This window comes from Triticum aestivum, chromosome 5D, assembly GCF_018294505.1.
Source record: "Triticum aestivum cultivar Chinese Spring chromosome 5D, IWGSC CS RefSeq v2.1, whole genome shotgun sequence".
In the NCBI taxonomy this organism is placed as follows: Eukaryota; Viridiplantae; Streptophyta; class Magnoliopsida; order Poales; family Poaceae; genus Triticum; species Triticum aestivum.
This window is the reverse complement of record NC_057808.1, coordinates 79,852,358-79,863,260: the sequence shown is the minus strand read 5'-3', so window position 1 is coordinate 79,863,260 and position 10,903 is coordinate 79,852,358. Positions and strand designations below refer to the sequence as shown.

Below are 10,903 nucleotides of genomic sequence, written 5' to 3'. Positions count from 1 at the left end.
GCTAATGGTACATACCCTCAGCCCCGAGGGTGAACTACTCCCTCCTCGTCATGGAGAGCGCCGTGATGATGAAGATGGCCACCGGTGATGGTTTCCCCCTCTGGAAGGGTGCCGGAACGGGCTCCCGATTGGTTTTTCGTGGCTACAGAGGCTTGCGGCGGCAGAACTCCCGATCTAGGTTTATTTCTGGGGGTTTCTATATTTATTGGAATTTTTGGCATCGGGAACAAGTCAGGGTGTCCATTAGGCGACGACAAGACATGGGGGCGCGCCCTACGAGGGGGAGGGCATCCACCCTTGTGGATGCCTCGTGGCTCTTCTGGCCCAACTCTTTTGCTTCGGGGGCTTCTTCTGGTCCATAAAAAATCACCGTAAATTTTCAACTCATTTGGACTCCGTTTGATATTCCTTTTCTGTGAAACTCAAAAACAAGGAAAAAACAGAAACTGGCATTGGGCTCTAGGTTAATAGGTTAGTCCCAAAAATCATATAAAATAGCATATAAATGCATATAAAACATCCAAGATTGATAATATAATAGCATGGAACACTGAAAAATTATAGATACGTTGGAGACGTATCAGTTGAGCATGGGACTATCCCTTCAACCAAGGAGGCAATAGGAATTGAGCATGGAGACATTTGCACCTACATCTCTCCGACACCCGCAGATGAAGAGATGCCCCATTTGCCATGTGAGGAGAGCCACCACCCCATGAGATGAGTGACTCCACCATATATGACATTGAGTGAATTTCCTATGAGAGGATGGGTGTGTTCACCACTAGCCCCACACACAAGAGCATGCCCCACATCCTATGTGAGGTTTAGAGCCATTTGAGTGACTCCACCAACCATATGAGTGAGTGCATACTAGCGGGAGTGAGCGAGACACAACACTTAGTGAGTGAGGTAGTTGAGAGGGCATGTGAGACCACTATGATTTCTGACGACTTAACCTCTACTCCGAGTGTGTTTTCTTCTTTGGTGCTAGGTCTCATACATGACGACATGCCTACCCTCGATGAGTCCATACCTCCAACGGCGATGACGATGGCCATGCACTACTAGGAAAAACCTTACCAGTAGCGTGGGTTTTTGGACTACCAGTAGCGTGGGTTTTTGGACTACCAGTAGCGTAGGTTCCCACGCTACAGCTATTTTTTAGCAGTAGCGTGTGTTTTACCCCACGCTGCTGCTAAACAGACATACCAGTAGTGCTGGTGCCCCACGCTACTAGTATTTCACACCCACGCTACTAGTAAAGGAATAGCAGTAGCGCTTCTATGATACACCCACGCTAGTAGTAACAAATTAGGATTTAAAAAAGTAAAAGTCTACCTATTTCAGTTTAGACATGCATTTCACAATTTAAAAAGGTAAAAGTCTCCCTATTTCAGTTTAGACATGCATTTCACAATACGTACATGTTATGCATACAGTCAATCATCAATCATACATATCTGATGTAGATAATTAACACACGCACACGCACGCACGCGCGCGCATACACACACAATATATGCCACGCATCTACGTCATCGGCGTCGGCGCCTCCACAAGGCCGTGTTGATGGTGTTGATGTTGTCGTCGTTGCCGCCGAAGCACCATGACAGATGTCATCGTCTTCGTCTTCGTCACCGCCGTAGCCCTGTGTCGATGTCGATGTCGTCGTCATCATCGTCGCCGCAGCCCCATGTCGATATCGTCTTCGTCGGCGCCGTAGCTTCATGTCTGTGTTCCCTTCTAGGAACTCACAAATCCTGGAATTAAACAATGAACCAAGACCACTACTAAGAACTCAAAAGAACCTGGAGCATTAGTACAGTATAACAGTGACCTATAGAGCACTAAGTAACAATAACAGAAACAAAAGCATATAGCAATAGCATAGTATATATGAATTATAAGCAGTATCTAACAGACCAATCCTAGAAATTGGGGAAAACCCAACTTAAGAAGGATACAATGCTAGGCATCACCAAATCTTATTATAGATTCTGAATCCAAGCTTTTGAGGCAAATTGCAACAAGCAAAGTTTGTGCACCAAGTAGGAGTAATTCCCAGGTCATTCGCAAGCAAGCAAGCAAGAAGGCATCGGCAACAGTAGATTATTACCAACATTGTACCCTTTAATGTCAGGTCATTTCAATTTAACTCTTGGTTGCAGATGTATTCTTGTTGTATTACTAGTAATCATCAGCAGTAACAGCACTTGGTCATTATAAATATCACTGGTCATTATAGTCGACATGAGAACTTCCCATTTATTACTATATTTATAAGGAAATTTTGTAATAACATTCATTCATGTGACATAAGAGACTTAGAACAATACTTCATATATTAGTGACAATTAAGCTGCTGCCCTTGCAAATTTGTAACACCAATCAAATAGATGTGTTATGTATATTCTCTAGTGCGGTCTTAAATTGGAAGGAAATGAGGAGTTTCTTCTTTCAAACCAATGTAGTTTTATTGAAAAGTATGAGCAGGTGCACTTATATTATATCAAAAAAAAATCAATACATTTTTTATCTCACATGGATGTATTAAGTAATAATGTGTGTGTGTGTGCGTAAAATAGACTATTCCAGTAAATTTAATCCTTGATTCCTCCTAATAAAGAACAATATCTTGAGGAACTACATAGAGTATCATACTGTTGCAAAAATTAAGAGTGAAAAAGTAAAATTATAGGCAGTTTTGCCTTGAAGGGCAAGTTAGTTCTCCTATAAGAAGGGACTTAATCCTGATAACAAAAGCAAGCAAATGCAGAGTATTTACTTTACCATAGCTTCCTAGAGTAACTAGAAACTCGAGTTCTTCCAGAATGCTGAATTGTAACATCTCATCCTAAATCAAAATCATATAGATGGAGAGTATTGTCATCACCTAACAAACTGTCATAGCGGCAAGTACCAGCAGGAGTTGATGGATTGAGTGGTGAGCCTGTACATGAAAAGATGTGCATGTTTAATCTTTTGCAGCCTGAATAAATAGGCAAAAAAGAGTTTGGACTTCGGAGCAAATGGCACTCAAGAAGTTTTCACTTACCAACATTTGGCGTAGGTGTCTGAGGCCCAGCTTTATTGTTCTTAGTCTTTGATTTAGAATTCTTAACAGCTTTTCTGGACACTGGGTGAGTAGCGGATTGCCAGTAACTCCAGTGGTGACAATCATACAGTCACTCGACTCAGCCGCATTATTTTCTTCATGTGTGGCTTTTCTTTTTAGCTGCAGAAGAGGGGACTCGTGTTATATGATGGTAAGAGAGACTAGCTAACGTGTGGCAAGGATGTCTATCATTAACTATTTCAGATTTTGGAGAAAATGCATCAGCTCAATCACATACAAAATCCAATGTCCTGACAGCAGAATTCCTGGATAATCTTACATATTCGGTAAAGTCATTTTGAATGCTAAATATTCAGAAGCATCAAAGATAGTTATTTTGAGATGAAAATATACCATAACTCGTTGGTTTTTTCTTGTAAGAGTATGTAGATAGAGTACCATCTAGAAAGACTCTCATGGCTCAGTGGTTGTTGCTTGTAATGCTATACAAAAAGACTAAGCTATCAAAATGTTCCAATGCTGGCCTCAACTTCACTACCAGTTGTTGAAATAATAAAAATAGCAACCATAGAAACAAAGTTTGATGGATAAAACTGTAGGACTGCAGCATTGTAGTTGGTATTACTTTTTTGAAGTAAGGCCTTACTGGGAAGCTGAATCGCATAACATCCTTTATGTGGATTGATATATTATAGACCAAAATACACTTGCCATTAGAAATAACGCTATATGAGAAGATACAGTTTTATACCTGAACTATCAACGACATGATCCTTCCTTCCCAGTCACGAGTAGTAGATGGACCGGAACCGACTACTCCAAGCTATCAGCGACACGAGAATCACAATCACGCGGACTGCTGCAACATAGCCGTGAATAGAAAATCTTATACCTGAACTAAACTCAAGTTGAGCAGCACTACAACGAACGAAAATTGAACCTGACATTACTGAACTAATTGTGCATCTATCTGCTAACATCTAATTTGTTTGTCATACACTAGTACTACACTGAACTATAACTGATATCCCAAAGCCTACACTAGTACTACACTTAACTAAAACTGAACTTGGTTGTTGCATTTACGAAAATTCAGAAAACGCACTTGGCAAAGCTAGCCGCATTACTGAAAATTCAGAAACGAGCAGCTCCAGCGGCGTCCAAGAGCAATTGGCCGTCAGCCAGCCACCGGAATCCATGGACGACAGCGCCTCACCGCGATTCCGGCCGGCCACGAACGACGAGCCGACCCGGCGGTCACCAGATCCGCCGCCGCCACAGCTTCTCCTGCTGCCGCGCCTGCACTTGTCCCCGTCCGCGGCCAATCCCCATACTGCTCGTCTGCCTGGGCACGCGCAGGTGCGGGGTGCTGCTCGTTGGCCAGCGGGCCGACCTGGGCACTCGGCGGCAAGAACACGGGGGCGCCCGAATCCCTAGCCGCGGGCAAGGGTGCAGACCTTGAGGCATGGATCTGGACGAAGGGGAGGGCGGGGCGGAGCTTGGGGGCATGTTGCATGCGGCCGGAGATCGCCGGAACCGACCGGCGTGGGTGGTGGCGGCGGCGACGAGATCGTGGGGGAGAGGAGGTCGACCGAGAGCCAGGGGTACGGTCGGGGTGAGTTTCGTGTGAGAAGAGTTTTTTTTTTTTTTTGATCTTGTCACTTGGCATGTGGAGGCAGTGGACACGCTGAGTAGTAGCGTCACAGCCCTAGCTTTAGCCCTAGCTTTAGCCTTTGCTTGTCTCTGCATATGCATCCATGCATCATCTAAAATTCAAGGAAATTGAATTGAGGGAATTTTCAAGCCTCAGAAATCTTTTAAAAATGATCAACATTAAAATATTTTCAAATGAGCCCAACAAAATGTTCCTGCTAATCTTTGAAAATATTGGCAAGAGCTAAAACTCAAACCAATATTTTTGAATCACACAAATAATTATTCTTGGGCCTTTGAATTAATTCACTAGCTATTTGAATTGGGTTTATATTTACTATAAAATAGATATAAGCCCAATAATTTTGAAAGTTTGCATGTGGCTCTGAACTAGTTTCCTAAGTCCACATAATAATTTTCAGAAGCATAAAAATCGGTTCGGTTTGAAAACCAAACTCAAAACAAACTTCAAACAAAATAGAAAACAGAAACAAACAGAATAGAAGAGAGAGAGAGAGAGAGAGAGAGAGAGAGAGTTTACCTGGCAGCCCACTTACCTGGCCCAACTCCTCTAGCCGGCCCAGCCTACCTGGATCTGCCAGTCGTCCTCAACCTCGTGCCAAAGGGCACGAGGGCGTGTGCCCGCCGCCCGTGCGTACGCGCCGCGCCACCTCCTGGTTGCCTGCTTCCCCTGGCCTCCTGTAACATCGCCACGCACACCCTCCGACCCCTCTCACTCTCCCCCATGGACCTCCTCTCCTCTGCTCCCCCTCTCTCGCCCGGACCGAACGCGCCCGTCGCCGCCGTCCAAATATCAGCGCTGGCCACCGTCGTCGTCTCGCCTCCACCAGCTGTCCAAAAGCTTCGCCAAGCCCCGATTAACCTCTCCACCGAAGGACGCGAGCCCGAAGGCCCCGCATCGACGCCACCATCGCCGTCTCCGAGCTCTGCTCCGCAGGATGCCACCGCCCGATTCGTCGTCTGTAGTTCGTCCCCGAGCCTGACAAGACCTCCATACGACTCCCTGTGAGCCCCTCTCCCTTTCCCTCATACCCCGTGGTGGATTTGGTCCGCTAACTCGATTCCCGCCATCTCCGAGAGCTTCCGCCGTCGTGTCTCATCGCCGCCGTGGCCTGAGCTCGATCTTCTCACGTCCGACGGACGATGTAGTGCTCCAGGAGCTCCCCTGGTGCTCCTGCGCCGCTCAACCTGCTCGCTAGCAAGCTGCAGCCCCGCGCCCCGGCCAAGCCCGAGCATCTCCGCCGCAAAGCTCATCGCCGGCGCCGCTACAGCCCGCATCAGCTCCAGCCACCACCACCATCGTACGCGCCCTGCTGCGGGTGTTCCAACGCACCCGGCCGCGCGACCTCCCGTCGCCGGAGATGGCCGGACGAGCGACCTCGCCGTGCCCTGTTTACGCCGGCAGCTAAACGCCGATTAGAGCTGATGTGGAGCATTAGGTTAGGTGCTAATCACTCGGTTAATTAACCCCTAGTGTATGACATGTGGGACCACTGCTGTTAAAAACACGGGTTAAGTTAAATAACCCCCTGTTAACTCTCTATCTCACTGACATGTGGGCCCCGGTGTTAGGTTTGACCTGGACCGGCCCCTGTTGACTTGCTTACATCACACTGTGGTCATGCTGACGCAGTTAATCATTTGCTGGATTAAAAATAATCCAGGAAATGCCAGAAAATAGTTAAATCCTCTAAAATTCATAGTAATTCAACCGTAACTCCAAATGAAATAATTTATATATGAAAAATTATCAAAAAAACCCAATCTATCCATCTGTACCATTCTTATGCATGTTGGAACAACTTATAGTTGTTGAATAGGGCAAATCATATGTTTGGCATTTAAATAATCACACATGGAGTTTGAATTTGAACCTTTGGTTCAAACCTACTTCATTTAACTTTGTTGCTAGTTGCATTAGCTCAAAACACTAGCATGTTGCCTTGTCATGATCATGCATCATATTGTTGCATTGCATTGATTGTGTTTCCTCTCTGTTGCCGGTAATTGTTCCCCCTCAGTAGACGACGTTCAGACGATGAGTTCGATGACACCGATGAAGAACTATACTATCTTCAGAAGTGCCAGGCAAGCAAAACCCCCTTGTTCATTCCGATACAATCCCACTCTCTCGCTCCTGCTCTCTTTTACTGCATTAGGACAACAACGATTCAATGTTACATACTGCGGTAGTTGAACCCCTTTCCTCTGCATGATCTGTCATTGCCACAGTAAATAGATGAAACCCACTAGCATGAGTAGGAGTTGTTTGAGCCCTGATGTGCCTACTCATTCATGCTTGTTGTCATGCCTGCTACTGCTTAGAGTTGAGTCGAGTCTGATTCATCGGGAATGAATTGGAATGTGGTGAACATGTCCTACTGTTGAGAGCTAAGTGTGTGAACACGATTTGGTAAAGGTAGCGGTGAGAGGCCATGTAGGAGTACATGGTGGGTTGTCTCATTGAAACCGTCCTCAGGAACTGAGTTCTGTGTTTGTGATCCATGAACAGTTACTACCACACATTGGGCTACGGGCGCTCCAAGCTCTCTCGACTTATTAATCAACTTGATCTCTGTCCAGGAGTTGCAACTAGTTTCTGGTGTTTGTAGGTAGTGTTAGTAGTCTACCAAGTGGCACCCGGTACAGGTGGGCTTGGGACAGACTAGGCACAGTGGCACGGTGTACCAAGTGGCACCCGGTTGGTGGGCTTGGGAACCCTGCTCACATCGTTTGGGGCCGTGAGCGACACCCCGGCCAGATCTCCTTGCGGATGGAACCCGAATAGGCGATAAACCTGGACGAGAGACTTGTGTGATTAGTCAGGTCGTGGCCGACTCCCTCGCCTGGCTTCTGCTTGAAGGTTGCCGAGATACACGACGTGTACATGGTGGTAAGTGGCGAGAGCGTGTGTGAAGAAGTACACCCCTGTAGGGTTAACATCATCTATTCGAATAGCCGTGTCCGTGGAAAAGGACTTCTGGGTTGCCTGTACAGTTCATAGACAAGTGAAAGTGGATACTCTAAAACTCGCAAGATAAGCGTGAGTGTTATGGATGGCGTTCTCGTAGGGAGACGGGAGCGGATCCATAGTGGTGTATTGATATGGTGAATATGTGGACTCGTGTGCGCCACCTCAAAAGAGTTGCTTGCAGTCGTAGTTCAGGATAGCCACCGAGTCAAAGCTGGCTTGCTGCAGTTAAACTCCACCAGCCCTTTGTTGATACCGATGCATATGTAGATAGTTCTGATGTAAGTCTTGCTGGGTACATTTGTACTCACGTTTGCTTATTTTATGTTTTGCAGAGAGACTTCAGTCTCGCTAGTAGTTCCGCGTGGACTTCAACGTTTAGCTTGTTACCTCAGCTAGGATCTTGTACCCTTGGGAGGGTCTTGTAGATAGTCAGGCTTCTCAGCCTTTTTCATTTGTAGTTGTCTGTACTCAGACATGTTTATGCTTCCGCTCGATGCTTGTATGCTCTGTATGTTGGGTCATGAGACCATGATTGTAATACTTGGCTCCTCGGAGCCTAATGAATAAATACTTGAGTCGTAGAGTTATGTTGTGATGCCATGTTGTATTTACACATATCGAGCATATTGTGTGTATGATTGAAATGCTTGGTATGTGTGGGATCCGACAACCTAGTTGTTTATCCTTGGTAGCCTCTCTTATGGGGAAATGTAGTCTTGTGCTTCCATGAGCCATAGTAGTCCGCTAGAGCCCGGTTCACCGGAGTCCTGCTAGCCCAGCACTACTGCTCCGGAACACTTGACTGGCCGGCATGTGATTCACTTCGTTCCTGTGTCTGTCCCTTCAGGGAAATGTCACGCGGTGACATCCGGAGTCCTGCCTAGCCTGCTACAGCCCGGTTCACCGGAGTCCTGTTAGCCCAGTGCTACAGCCCGGATTCGCACGCTGCTGACCGACATGCTCGATGTTGATTCATGTATGCCTGTCCCCGTAAGTTAGTGCCACTTTGGATTCACGACTAGTCATGTCGGCCCGGGTTCTCTATCATGTGGATGCTAGCGACACTATCATATACGTGAGCCAAAAGGCGCAAACGGTCCCGGGCCATGGTAAGGCGACACCCGTGGGAATACCGTGCGTGAGGCCGCAAAGTGATATGAGGTTTTACTGGCTAGATCGATGTGACTTGGAATCGGGGTCCTGACAGCTTTGGTATCAGAGCCTGACTGCATGTAGGATTACTAAGCCAAACTGGTCGAAGTTGAGTCTAGAAATGCTTTTGTTGAGGATATAGACCTTGGAGTCACCCGCCAGGAGGGCCGGGTTACTTGTAGGGTCATTGCCAGAAGCCCGGAGCCAAGTTCCTAGATAATGGGCCAGAGATGGGCTGAGACCCGGATATGGCTTAAAGCCCGTAGTACAATCTTTATTGTTATAGTAGAACTTGTAGTATAAGGCAAGTATTGTTTAGAGTCCGAGCCGGACACTCTTATGAGCCGGCCGGGACTCTAAGGGCCGCTGGGTGTCAACCTCCCTATATAAATGGACGACCCGGCAGCGGTTTAGGGGCGACAACAATCTGATCGAGAGCCGGGCATAGCTGTTTAGCTCCCTGGTTATCGAAACCCTGATTAATACCACCTCAACTAGACGTAGGCTTTTACCTTCACCGTAAGGGGCCGAACCAGTATAAACCCTCGTGTTCCTTGTCCCACTTAACCCCTTCAAGCTTCCCAATTGCGATGGCTCCACGACTAAGTCCTAACTCGAGGACATCTGCCGTGACAATTCCACGACAGTTGGCGCCCACCGTGGGGCTGGCGCACGGTGGATTTGAGTTCTTGAAGGGCAGCTTCGAAGGGCTCAAGGGATACGCTGTGGGCCGGATGACCAAGAGTCGTCGCGGCAAGCTCTACATCGACGATGCGGACTGGGGCCCCGACGCCGGCTCAGTGGAGTACGGGTACCGGGTCCCCTTCGGTGGAATTCATGTCTTCATCGGCAAGATTGGAGAGCCGGGCCCCAAGCCGGATCTCCGCGCCGGTCTCATTGAAACGGCTCAGCGCGCACGACCCGCCCGGGCCCGGCCTGCCTTAAAGCGCGCTTTTGTGGGATGCATCCACGGAGGGCCCTCTGATCCATCTGGGTCTGGGGATGAGGCGGCCGCCGGCTCTGACGGCGAGTCGGCCGCTGATGAGTCAAACTCGTTGTACCAACTTCAAGATGGCAGGCTCATGAGTTATTCCGATGGCAGCAGTATTCCGGACCTTTTTGAGCCGCCAAGTCAGGTTGGAGTTTTTATGGCTGGTGCGCAGCCTGTTCAGAACCCCGCTTCCGGATCGGAAAACCCGATGCCTTCCCCGGCTCAGGTGCTGATGGATCTCACGGATAAGATGACGGCCCTGTTAACCGCAACGGTCGACCCGGCGGATCAAGTTCAGCATGATGCGGCGGTGGCACAGCTAAAATTGGATCTGATAAAAGCTAAAGAGGACCTTGCAGCGGAAGGGATCAGACTGGCTGCGGAGCGGGCGGCTCTCGATGCCCGGACTCAGCTGATTCAGGCGCAATCCTTCCAACTCACGATGGATCAGAACGCGGCCAATGAGGTCATGAGAAGGAAGCATCAAAAGGCTCAATCTCGACTCCCGCCGGTTTACGATCCGCGCAACCTCTTCAACACACCGGGTGCAGGATCTAGTCACCCGCCGGGGGTCGTAGCACCCGGATCTGGACCCCTTATTCAACCACGAGTGATGGGGCCTCCCTAGGGGCCCCCCGCCCCGCCTCAGTATGTGCCAATACCCCCGGGCCATTATAATAACCCGTTGGAGAACATGGTCGCCGCAGCGGCACGGCTGGCGGCTCTGCCCGTTGATGGCGACTCTCCGACGGCTATTGAGACCCGCCGGGTCAGAGAACTCCTCCAGACAGCGCTGGCGCAGCAAGAGGCGTACTCCTACAGCCGGGATAGGATCCATTCAACCCCTCGTCCAGGGCAGAGCCCGAGTTACAGCCGGCACATGGTCTCGGCGACCGGATCAAGTAGTGTCCGACGCCATGACCCGCCCCCTGGTCATGGCCCGGCTCATAATGGAGCCTTCTACGTAGCAGACCAAGCACGCCAGGAGGCGGAGCAGGCGCCTCAAGTGATGGCTTACCAGACCCCCCCCCCC

General features: G+C 48.6%; 1 long non-coding RNA gene across 2 annotated transcripts; it reads right to left on the bottom strand.

Annotated features, from left to right (window-relative positions):
* Positions 1–1,354: 1,354 nt before the first annotated feature.
* LOC123119572 (uncharacterized) lies at positions 1,355–4,751 on the bottom strand. Of its 2 annotated transcripts, none has more exons than XR_006458736.1 (5): positions 4,185–4,751; positions 3,831–3,938; positions 3,059–3,238; positions 2,897–2,953; positions 1,355–1,763 (listed from the first exon to the last, which is right to left on the bottom strand). It is a non-coding gene; the product is annotated as an uncharacterized lncRNA (long non-coding RNA). The 2 variants fall into 2 exon arrangements; XR_006458737.1 differs by having other exon boundaries at positions 3,831–3,935.
* Positions 4,752–10,903: the final 6,152 nt, after the last annotated feature.